The sequence below is a fragment of the Sinocyclocheilus rhinocerous genome, unplaced genomic scaffold (genome assembly GCF_001515625.1).
Source record: "Sinocyclocheilus rhinocerous isolate Xijiao unplaced genomic scaffold, SAMN03320098_v1.1 scaffold495, whole genome shotgun sequence".
Classification (NCBI taxonomy): domain Eukaryota; kingdom Metazoa; phylum Chordata; class Actinopteri; order Cypriniformes; family Cyprinidae; genus Sinocyclocheilus; species Sinocyclocheilus rhinocerous.
This window is the reverse complement of record NW_015629560.1, coordinates 431,781-444,165: the sequence shown is the minus strand read 5'-3', so window position 1 is coordinate 444,165 and position 12,385 is coordinate 431,781. Positions and strand designations below refer to the sequence as shown.

Below are 12,385 nucleotides of genomic sequence, written 5' to 3'. Positions count from 1 at the left end.
GCTTCAGCTTCCACTCTCCGCAAACGATTGGATCTGCGTCTAACAGCGTTTTATCATTTATATAGGTTAAACACTTAAACTAACATTGTGATATACTTGAACTGTTTTATATATAGATTTTATTTTAGGCAAGTCCTGATGATTTGAGAAGGCTAAATTGATCAAGCATAGGCTAAAGGCTATGATCAATTCACTGTCTGCCGCTGGCCTTTACTTAAAAAAAGTAAAACACTTACATTTAACGAACAAAAAATACTCAATGTTTTTCTAAATTTACCTTACAAAAAATCGAAACGAAATATAATCACTTTTCATATATACAAAACTGAACTATTTTAATAGCTGAAACGGTAGTATAAGCTTTTTTTGGGAAAAGGGGAAAAAGACGGGCTAGGGCCTATATTTGAGACCCCTGCAGGGCTTTAATCCACTTCATCCAACGCTGTTTTGTTCTCATCTGTGAGCATGCTCTTGATATATGTATTTTAGGTGTGTAAATGTATAATTGCCTTTTCATAATTTTTACAGTTTTATTTAAATTTGTAGTTAAAACAACTAAAAATAAATGTATTTTAAAGTTTAGAATTAGACAGCCTTTGCACACAGGCTTATGCTGAAAACAACAAAATGGAACCTCAAGGTTGATCTAGGAAAACGTGTGCAAATGTATAGGGCCTCATTCCTATATTTTGCCTGGGTTTTGATATACAATTATTTGTGAATTAAAGTATGCTGAAGTGTTGCTAGTATGTGCTGCATGTGCATTTGTGTGTGTGATTTTTTTTTTTTTTCTTTTTCTCGCTCTCTCTTTGTGTGTGTGTGACACAGGCACAGGTTCCTCCTATCCTAAGAGTTAATTAATAGTTAATTAGATCCACATTATTAAGAAACTGGCAGCATCTGTATCAGGGTGTGTCTCTCTCATTGTGTCTTCCTACCTCCATGACACTTGACTCTGCAGTCCACCCTACCTAAGGATTAATTGCATACTGTAAACTTATGTACTGTATGGGTGCTCAATGTTTTATTTTAATATATGACTATCTACATATTCAAAGAAAAGTTCACTACCATTATCTAGCTTTTACTGAAAATTAGCTCGCGTTGCAATCTCTCTGATATTTTGACTGAACGGTTCGGTCGGCCCATCTCGGGACCAGGCGGCCGGCCGTTGCCGACTGGGCCAAATACTTAACATTTTATTATTAACATTATTATTATTATTATTATTATTATTATAACCATAGAGAAATCGTGCAAGCGATTAAAAACCTGTCCTATGCACAGTTGGCCCGTAAAAACAATTTTATTTATATATAGAAAAGATCTGACCGGCCCACATTAAACAAAATGGTCCGGCCCCTCTGGCATTTGCCAGAATTGCCAGATGGCCAATCTACCCCTGGTTAGTATGCAGGTTAACCATAGTCATAATCATAGTCTTTTAAAACAGAAAACTTCCATAGACAAAGAAACATCTGCTTTTGTCCCATGAGCTCTGATTTTAGTTTTGTAAATATTTTCCTTCCTCTTTGGTGTTTATTTATTTATTAGGGATCCATATAACCTCTTTAAATTTATTGCACAAATATGTATCACAGACTCTTCATTTTGGTTGTAATAAAATAACTAACCAAAAACTCTTATAACAATACATGGTGTAGCAAATATAAGTGAGCATAAATAGGCAATTACATTCAAACTGTATTGTTGAACTTTATAATGGGAACTATATTCAGTAACTTTCATTCCAAAAAGGAAAAAAAATCTCGATATAACATAAATATTACAAGTTCACATTACAGTATACTGTCATAAAGATATAACGATTACAGATGATACGACGGGATTTAATCTCAATAATTTAGTGTTAGTGACCTCTGGTGGAGAACTGGTGACATGACGCTTGTGTATATCAGTTTATATAAATCATTCCAACACGTTCATTATGTAAGTAGCAATGGAAAACAGCGCGCAGCAATTTTTCTTGGGAATACATAAGGAATCTTTTAATATTTGTTGATAATTTTAACATTTAAAAAAGAAAAGAAAAGAAATGCCTACTGTTTGTATTGCATATAGGCTAAGCTAGTTTTATCAGTGTATAAATTTAAATGACTCGATCTATTTTCTAGTTACACTCGGTAAATTCTGAAATTATTCATGTTTTATTTTATTGTACTTCGTTGGCTTGCCATTAGAACTGTGCAGTGCTAAGAAAATAGACTTTTATTCTTGAATATTATGTACAATGACTTTTAAATGGTTTGACATTATTGTTAATTAAAAATAAATAAATAAATGTATGTGCTGCAATGCAACTAATAAACTTGCTTTGGGACTACTTTTACTGTTTCACAATGGTTACAAATTCTTATTCTTATAAGCTGCTTATTGTTTTGACTACTTCCCCAGATGTTTCAGCCTATGGCTGCTCACGATGTGACACCACACACCAGTACAGTTTTAGATGTACACTGAGCATCTGATTTAGGATAATAAGACGTATATTTTATAGAGCAGACTGATACTTTTAGTAGTTCAGCTTAAGCTACTCAAGTTTCACAATGCTAAGGTTTATGATGAAGAATCATATTCACACCATATTAACCATGAGAGTTGACCTACTACAGAGATACATTAAGCTCATGAAAAATGGAGGCAAAAACAAAAGTGTTGCGTTTATAATTTTGTTCAGTGTAAAAGGTCATATAAGTGCCCAGTCTAACCTAGTAAAGAGCTGGCAAGTATCAATCTTTAACAAAGAAATATTGATGATCTTGTGTTAGTAGCATTCCAAATAAAGATTAAACAATAATAAGGAAAATTAATTTCATTGTTCGTTTCCGGTCGGAGCTGTATCCCTTCTAGCCACAACCTTCACTCTCTGACAGCAGGTGGTGCTATAGTCAGTTCCCTTCAGAGGTACATTTATATAAACCCCACCCCCAATTAAATATTTAGAATTTTATTCCAATATTTAGAGAATCGCAAACAGTGAGCTTGCTCTGTCTGCTACAGTATTTTCTCTGCTGACTTGTCTGTTCTCTCCTCTTGAAGTCCATCTTTATCGTGTCCCATCTCTGGCCTCTGTCAATGCCCTGTTTACAGACTTCCTAATATTTCCACAGGGTTGAAGCACTGATCTATTAAATGACATAAAAATACCGTGAGAGTGATTTGAAAGCATAAGGAGCCATCTGTTCTCTAATCACTCTCAAGGTACTTTGATGTCATAAACCAGGGCTGGGAATCTTCGGTCCTGGAGGGCCACTGTCCAGCAGAGTTTAGCTCCAACTCTAATCAAACACACGTGAACAAGCTAATCAATTTCTTGGGCCACATACACACTGCAGATAAATTCAGTTGTCAGTTCACCTTTTACTCTTTCATCGCGTTCTGTACACACATGATTCACTAAATTATGAGTGTGACAACCGCATCCGACAACCGCATTAACTCCCGAAAAATACAGGTAGTGACAACCGCATTTACAGAAATTCTACGCAGTGTGTACGGAACCGAACTGAACAGAACAACTAGTTGTTAATGACGTATTTGAACATGCATCAGAAATGTGTCTTCATCTATATGTGAGATGCAAGAAAATAACAGTGAAAGAAGTCTTAATCTTAGCACATTTTGACACGGGACTAGTTGCGCTCATGAGCCCTGTGGTAGTGTCAGTGTTGCCAGATCTTCATAGAAGAAAAACCACAAACAAGGACAAGCACAAAAAACACTAAAACACCCAAATGCTTTTTTTTTTTATAACACAAAAAAAAAAAAAAATCATATCCGCAACAGACCACTTTATTAACTTCCTAAAGTGCCTATCTTTATGAGCTAAGACCAAACAACATGCCTAAAAGCGCTTGTAAATATGAGGAGATGGCAACACTGCAAGAGAGCGCTCTCTAAAGTAGCCTCCCGAGCATAAACAAAATGCAGTACGTCTATCAGTGGGTAGTTTAGTTCAAATCGACTGACAAAAAGAGCTTTTAGCCAAAAAATGGCAGATACCAAATCATAGATATAAGTAGATGCCCTATCAGCGGCTATTTCTATGGGCCGCTATACGTAAGCCGTCTGCCATATTGGAAAGTCCGTGAACACTCGAGAGCAAGTTGACGGTGCATCTGCACTGCAACTATAGTTATATGTATATATTAATACCTTTATTTAACCAGGAAAAGACTCACTGAGATTAAAATCTCTTTTCCAGGAGTGTCCTGGCCAAGATAGGCAGCCGAGTTTGCATATACAAATAAACAACATAGTTAGAACATACATTACAAAACCAACATATAACCGGTTAAAAACAATTACACACCATTAAGTTGCTCTCTAGATTACATAATAAGGACTTAAAATAATTATAAGACACCAAGTTTTGTAACTTCATCTCCTTTTGGAGAAGATTCCAATCTGAGGCGGCAGCATATTTAAAAGAGGTTCTGACAAAGGGCACACAGAGATTGTAATTTGATTGAGAATGTAATGAATGATTTCCAAATAAAGTCCTTTGTATAAAACGACAGAGATAATTTGGCAAATGACCCAAAATTGCCTTATATATCAACAAATGCCAATGCATTTTTCTCCGAATTCTCAAGGAAGGCCATGCAACTCTTTCATATAATTCACAATGATGAGTTAAAAATTTACAATCAGTTAAAAATCTCACAGCACCATGGTACAAAGCATCCAAGGAAGAAAGAAGGTAAGAGGGGGCATGCTGGTAAACCACATCCCCATAGTCGAGAATCGGTAGAAATGTAGCGGACACTAGTTTTTACTGAATAATAATGGTCCCAACACAGATCCTTGTGGAACTCCCTTGACAACCTCTAAAAGATCTGACTGAACACCTTCCACCTGGACACATTGGGTTCTACCCTTTAAATAAGCAGTGAACCATAAAATAACATGTTCTGATAGGCTTAGATGGGTAGGACTATCTAATAATATGTTGTGATCCACAGTATCGAAGGCCTTTGATAAGTCAATAAAAAGACATGCACAATGTTGTTTATTATCTAATGACTCCACGATATCATTTAAAACTTTTAAGGTGGCTGTAGTAGTACTATGTCCTTTACGGAAACCAAACTGATTACTAGACAAAATGTTATGACCATTTAAATACTGTGTCAACTGTTTACTAACTAGATTTTCCAAAAGTTTTGAGAGAATGCAGAGCTTAGATATAGGTCTATAATTATCCATTGAAGAAAGATCACCCCCTTTCGACAGAGGAACAACAAATGCTGATTTCCAGATTTTAGGAATTGTATTAGTTATTAATGAGAGATTAAAAAGATATGTCAACGGAGGAGAAATAAAATCAGCCGCTAGTTTTAAAAACAGCGGAGCAATATGATCAGGACCTGGCGATTTATTCACATTTAATTCTTTTAAAGCAGAACAAACATCAGAGAGAGATATTTGTTGGAAAACAAACTCTCTTGTCCATAAGTTATGTGTCAACTGTTTACTAACTAGATTTTCCAAAAGTTTTGAGAGAATACAGAGCTTAGATATAGGTCTATAATTATCCATTAAGGAAAGATCACCCCCTTTTGACAGAGGAACAACAAATGCTGATTTCCAGATTTTAGGAATTGTATTAGTTATTAATGAGAGATTAAAAAGATATGTCAACGGAGGGGAAATAAAATCAGCCGCTAGTTTTAAAAACAGCGGAGCAATATGATCAGGACCTGGCGATTTATTCACATTTAATTCTTTTAAAGCAGAACAAACATCAGAGAGAGATATTTGTTGGAAAACAAACTCTCTTGTCCATAAATTACGTTCAGCTTCAAGAAATTCTAAATCAGAAATCATATCATTAGTTATTGGTAATAAAGACCCTGATGCAATAAAGTGACTGTTAAAACTATTAAGCATTTGCTTTTTATCTGTAATTTTAGTAGAGTCTGTCTGTACAAGGGGGAAGCTCTGTAAATGTTTTGTTACCGGTTAGGACTTTAATATTCTTCCACAGCTTCCTAGGATTTGTCACATTTTCTGTAGTTTTATCAAGAATGTAATTGGATTTAGACTTTCTAATCGTTACTGTACACTTGTTGCGAAGCTGCTTAAAATGTAGCCAGTCAGAATTTAAATGTGTTTGTCTGGCCTTAGCCCATGCTGCATCACGCTCTTGGATAAGATCATATAGGGCAGATGAAAACCAAGGACTGCCCCGGTGTTTAACTCTGTTTTCTCAAATGTGCATGCTTATTAATAATTGGAATAAAACTATTATAAAAATAGTCCCAAGCGCAATCCACATCTGGAATTAAAGTGATTTTATCTCAATCAATTTGAGCGAGATCATATAAGAAAGCTTGCTCATTAAAATATTTCATAAAATGCCTAGTTATAATTCTCGGATTCTGCTTGGGTAGCTTCGTATCTCTGGCTACTGCCACAACACAGTGGTCACTGATATCGTTTACGAATACAGAAACTGAAGAATATTTATGCGGAGCGTTTGTAAAGACAAGATCTATTAATGTAAATTTTTCTGGGAATTTCAAATTAGGCCTAGTGGGTGTATCTACCAATTGAAAAAGATTACGACTAAAGCAAAACAATCAGATATTGAGTGCGTCCAATTAAAATTAAAATCACCCATTAAAATCAGTTCCTTGTAATTCAAAGAGGCCAATTCAAATATATTAATATTTGTATCTTCAGTAGACTTCAGAAGATGCTTTTGCTAAACTAACACAATACAACAAGACGAAGCCATTAACTAACAAGGCATTTAAAAGGTACTTTAATTTAAAAACCTGTAATATTGAGTTGATACATATTAAAAACAAATCAACACATTCTTACCTGTGAAAGGTTATCCCGTTTCTTCAGGAATTTAAATTTAGGCGAATTTACAACCAGATGCTGCACAATGTTGTTGCATTTTGAAACTCATTGACTGTTATTGTGAGTGACGACATAGACCGTTCCAAGGTGGCAAACGCGTCAACGTATCTGGAGCGGACGAATGTGGCATCTATACATATCTATGTACCAAATGGCTAAATTCTTATTCACTCCCACAAGATGCCAAAATGTTGCTATGGTTACATGGAACGATAATTTACAGGACTCACTCCCGCATTTAAATGCAGTTGTCACTCCTGAAACTTGCGGTGTGTATGTAGCCCATGATCACTAGAAACAAAGCCACTGAAAGGCAAGCCTGCATCCTTTAGCCAAAAAAGCTTAACGGCTAATGCTAACGCTAACGAAGGAGACCAGAGGCTGTTTTATTTGCATGGATGTCAATGGACGAGAGGCTTCACTATGTTGAACAAACAGCTTTTGTGAGGAAACATTTTATTATTTAATGAATCGACAGCCTATTGGCTAAACTTCAAGATGTTTTACACTAAACAATAGTTTTGGATTTAACTACTGTTAGAGTTTACACCAACAAAAAATATGCAGTTTTTTTCCAATATTTTCATCTGTCCTTACCCCCAGGTATGCCACGGCTATATAGACGCTCTCTGTAGATCCCACCTTCTCACGCGCCATGAATAGTCGATTATGTACAATGCCTGCGTGTTATTGGTCAAACTACTTTTTGATCATTACAGGAGAACAAATCCAAAACCCGGATATTTTAAGCAATATAGAAATCCTGGCCAGGACGTGTCCAGGAAAAAGAGGGTGTATGGTCACTGTAACAAAGTTCATAGCTTGGGGAAGAAGGAGGCGGGAACCGGCAGACATTTAACAAAAATTACACCAACATAAACAAAACAACAACATAACTAGTCCAGGCCTGGTCCTCTCTCATTTTGCACTGTTTTACTCCTCCTTTTATCCTTCCAGAACTCCTCCACTGGATTTGAGACCAGTAAGTGCCGCAGATGTAGCTCATTATCGTTTACTACACCAGCCTATATACACATATACCCACATTGCCCCTTGCAGGCCGGGGGTACCATCAAGACTGCACTCTGCTCTCAACCCACCTCCCCCCCCTCTTCTGGGGGGGCCGTCACACCAGCCGTGGCGTACCTGGGGATAAGGACAGACAAGGCAAGAGAAAATGAGAAATGAAAGGATGAGGAGAGACAGATGAGAGAGGAAATTAAATCTTGGTCCGGTTCCCTGAACACAATGACACTCGGTCCTCATCCAGCTGAGAGACCCTCACTCATGGTGCCCGGTGGTGGTCTCCTAATGGCTGGCGATGGCTCTTCCCACTATAGGCGCCCGGCAGTGAGCCCCCCCGTTCCCTTGATCTACCTGCTCCTCCCCATCATGGCAGATGGCAGCAGGCCTTGGCCTGATCGGCAAACGGCGGGGACTCCTCCATCCCCTCATGGATGGCAGCCTCCCCTCCATCCTCTGGCAGACGATAGCAGGCCCATCCTTTGCCAGATCTTCCAGTGCCCACCTCGAGCGTCCATGGGGACAGACTCTACTCCTTTTTGCTTGGTAGCACAGCGAATTTCCCTCAGCCGTGAGGGCTCTCCAACAGTGTGTCCCTCCTTTCTCTTGAGTTTCGGCAAAGTTACAAATTACAAAGGTTACAAATGTAACAAAGTTTGTAGTTCGGGGAAGAAGGAGGTGGGAACCGGCAGACGTTTAACATAAATTTAATAATCAAATAAACAACAACGAAAGTAAAGTGGCTGCCCCTCACGCATCTCCTTACACAATGAAAACATGTGCCGGTACATTAGAAATCCTGAGTCACAGAGCAAAAGGTTAAATTGTAGAATCCATTGATAACAGTGTTAGCATCACACTTCCCACACTCTTTGAGTGTAACGAACTACCTGACAACAGAGCTGAGATTCCTACTCCTAATGCGGCTTGGAACCATACTCATCTCAAATCAATAGCTCGTAAGATATCCCCACTTGACCCTGAAGCAGAGATTCTTCTTTGTCTTGAAAAATATATAATTGAAAGTGACGTGACATGTGGCGACCCATACTCGGAATTAGTGCTCTGCATTTATCCCATCCAAAGTGCACACACACAGCAGTGAACACACACACACCCGGAGCAGTGGGCAGCCATTTTTGCTGCGGCGCCCGGGGAGCAGTTGGGGGTTTGGTGCCTTGCTCAAGGGCACCTCAGTCGTGGTATTGAAGGTGGGAGAGAGCGCTGTACATTCACTCCCCCCACCTACAATCCCTACTGGTACGAGACTCGAACCCGCAACCTCTGGGTTACGAGTCCGACTCTCTAACCAATAGGCCACGACTTCCTAATTGAGGTGCACAAAGTACTGGAACAGTGCAATGGTCCTCCACATGCTCCTTTTGTACAGAAGTTAGCCTTGGGATGGGTAATAGTAGGACAAACCAGTTGAAGTTAGTGCTTTCAAGACAAGTATTTTCATATATGGGCGCCACAGCCAAATGAGACTGTGTCCTATCAATATCAAAATCAAAGAGAAGTTTTGCCATTACAACGAACATAGGACTTCACTCGCCTCACCTTTGGAACAAAAACTTGCAACAATACACACAATTTTTTTTCCCCACACACACCCACATACAGATTTAATTGATTTATTTCATAAATTGCAGTGACTGATCTAAAATATGAGACACCAATGTTTCAGGAGTTTAGGACCTATTTGGGTTTATGTATATACTTTTATTTTTTAAGATTAACTATTTTTTCCAAGCCATTGTTAGATGCCAGTATTTTCTGTCATAGCTATGCAAAGATTTGATTTCAAAAACAGTATCATAGCTAAATTATTTCTTGTTTTGGTTTTAAATCTGTATTTAACCTCAGAATGATCTCAAAGTAAGTCAGATTTTGTGGTGGCTGGGCTTTAAAATTAAATTATTATAATCTTAATTCAAGTGATGAAGAATTTTGACAGTCTGACAGTTATCAGAATGCTACTGTAAGGTTAGCCCTGCCTGCTTTACATGTTTGAAAATGATTAATAGTTGAAAACATTAGAAATTTAGAGAAGTAATTAGAAAGTAATCAAATGTAATCAGTTACATTACTTTAATAAAGTAACTGAAATAGTTACACTACTTATTACATTTTAAATAGGGTAACTTGTAATCTGTAACCTATTACATTTCCAAAGTAACCTTCCCAACACTGGAGGCATGTGACTTGGATGCTCCTCTGTCAAAACAGATGTTCAAAGAATGGAAATCATGGAGAGACTAAGTGCATATACCCCCAACATTCTCAACAATACAGAGAAAGGAAATATGTGTTTTTCTACCACTGCCATTGCTGCTGTTGCCTATTTAAGGCGCTCGCTCTGTGTCCTGAAATTACAGTTTTAAGACTTGAGCTATGTGCAGCAGTACTCGCTTTTGAGATAGAGTTGGAAATTAGGCTCATTGGAAATACGAGCATACTGTATACATTTATGCAAAACCGAAAAAATGTACATATATGTACGAATCACTGCAGTTTCCAGTTAAAATGAACACTAGAGGCAGGAAAACTCTGAAAACTTTTATTCCTTTTCACACAAAGCGTGCAGTAAGGTGTTGCAGAAATGTATATAGAGGCACGTATTTTCATGAGCCTGGGTTGGAACAATATAGCTATACATAAAAAAGATTTTATGTGCTGCAGTGCAACCAATAAACTTGCTTTGGGACTACTAATTCTTACTGCCTGGCAATATCAAACTATCCCCCGGTTTCACAGACAAGGCTTAAACTAGTCCCAGACTAAAATGCATGTTTGAGCTGTCTCAACTGAAAATATCTTGCTCTGACATATCTTAAAATATGTCAGTGTCATTGTTCTGTGTCAAGATGCACACCTGTAATGTTTTCTTCTAAGGCATTTTGTAAAAATTGCTTAAATATCTTAATTTAACTAAGGTCTAGTCCTGGCTTAAGCTAAGCCCCGTTTGTGAAACCGGGCCTATATTTAATCGTTCAGTGTTCGTACTTGATCTGAGGTGACTGGGTTCTATTTGCATATACTGTACTGGCATGGCAAGGATTTACATATCTAAGTAGGCCTACCTGTCAAGAGTGTTCACTTGCCAAGAAAATGTCAAACACTCTAAGGTTACTTGAGGCCAAGTTAAACCATGTCAGCATATTATGCAGTGCAACAGTAAAATGGACCAATATGGCCATAATTTATAGACATATACATAATGCATAAATTAATTGCAGATAATATCAATTGCAATTCATGATCATTATAATGATGAAACGTGAGTAGAACGCAACATTCAAAGCAAGCCCAGGCATGACGAACTGGTATCTGCTGCACAGAATGCATTTTTGGAGGCTTTACATAAACCCATACTGTAAAAGAGTGCTAACATAAACTGTGATAGTATCCTAACAAGCTGCATACATTTTATAATGCTGGCACAGAAATAAACTGTGCACATCTGGCCAATTTTTGTTTCTTCTGAGGGGGAAAATAATAATTTGCATATTGTGAAACATGTTGGCCAACATTTTTTTTCTGTGGCAAATGTGAAGGATTTTAGTTTCTCAGAATGACAAAGACTTTCTGCCAATCACTTCTTTGTTAATAAACACATAAGCTGGGAGTTGGGTGGGGCTTCTGCTTTTTTAAAAGCATAAAGTAGGGCAAATGTGTGTAAAAGCCACTCACAGACAGAGAAGACAACCAGGCTTTTGGGTAAAATTTCTTGTTCCAGTGATTTGTTGCATCATTGAAGGTACATTTACATTTTATTCACTTCAGTAATGCAATAAGTTAAAGTTCATTAGTCTAATAGGAATGGATGGTCTATATTTTACTTGTAGATACAAACTAATTGGTGGAAAACACACTTTATACTAATGAAAACTGATTGAATTGTATTAATGCTTGTATGAATTTAATTACATTAAATTTTTTCATTTATTCTGTAATCTTTGCAAAGTAAAGTAATTGTGTGCTAGTGTAAATTTACTGTAAATTTCTGTAAGAAGTTATTACACACTGTTGTGCATACCTGAAGCTTAAAGGGGTCATATGATGCGATTTCAATTTTTCCTTTCTCTTTGGAGTGTTACAAGCTCTTGGTGCATAAAGAAGATCTGTAAAGTTGCAAAGACTAAAGTCTCAAATCCAAAGAGATATTCTTTATAAAAGTTAAGAGTCAGCCACGCCTACCTAAAACGGCTCGTTCTAACACACCCCCACATACCTACGTCACGATCTCGGAAGATTTGCATAACGCCGCCCAAACGTTCACGCAAAGAAAGAAGGCGTAACTTATATTCTCGCTGTAGTATTGTTGTTGCCGCCGCCATGTCGTGAAAAAGCTGATCCGTGCTGGTTGCTGAGGAAATACAACAACTTTGCGCTATGGATCGCCGGATCGGCTTTCACCGAGGACGAAGCGGAGTCCAGCCCGGGGCCGTCACATGTGGTTGCCGCA

At 37.7% G+C, this 12,385-nt stretch overlaps 1 protein-coding gene across 2 annotated transcripts in view; it reads left to right on the top strand.

The window, feature by feature from the left end:
• The first annotated feature begins 11,618 nt into the window (after positions 1-11,618).
• The window catches only part of LOC107739218 (calpain-1 catalytic subunit-like), a 10,032-nt gene continuing 9,265 nt past the window's right edge, over positions 11,619-12,385 (top strand). The window contains exon 1 of one of the 2 annotated variants that reach the window (XM_016551242.1): positions 11,619-11,677. The gene's annotated coding sequence lies outside the window, so the exon portion shown is untranslated. The remainder of the gene's footprint in view (positions 11,678-12,385) is intronic. The other variant, XM_016551243.1, reaches the window with a different exon arrangement.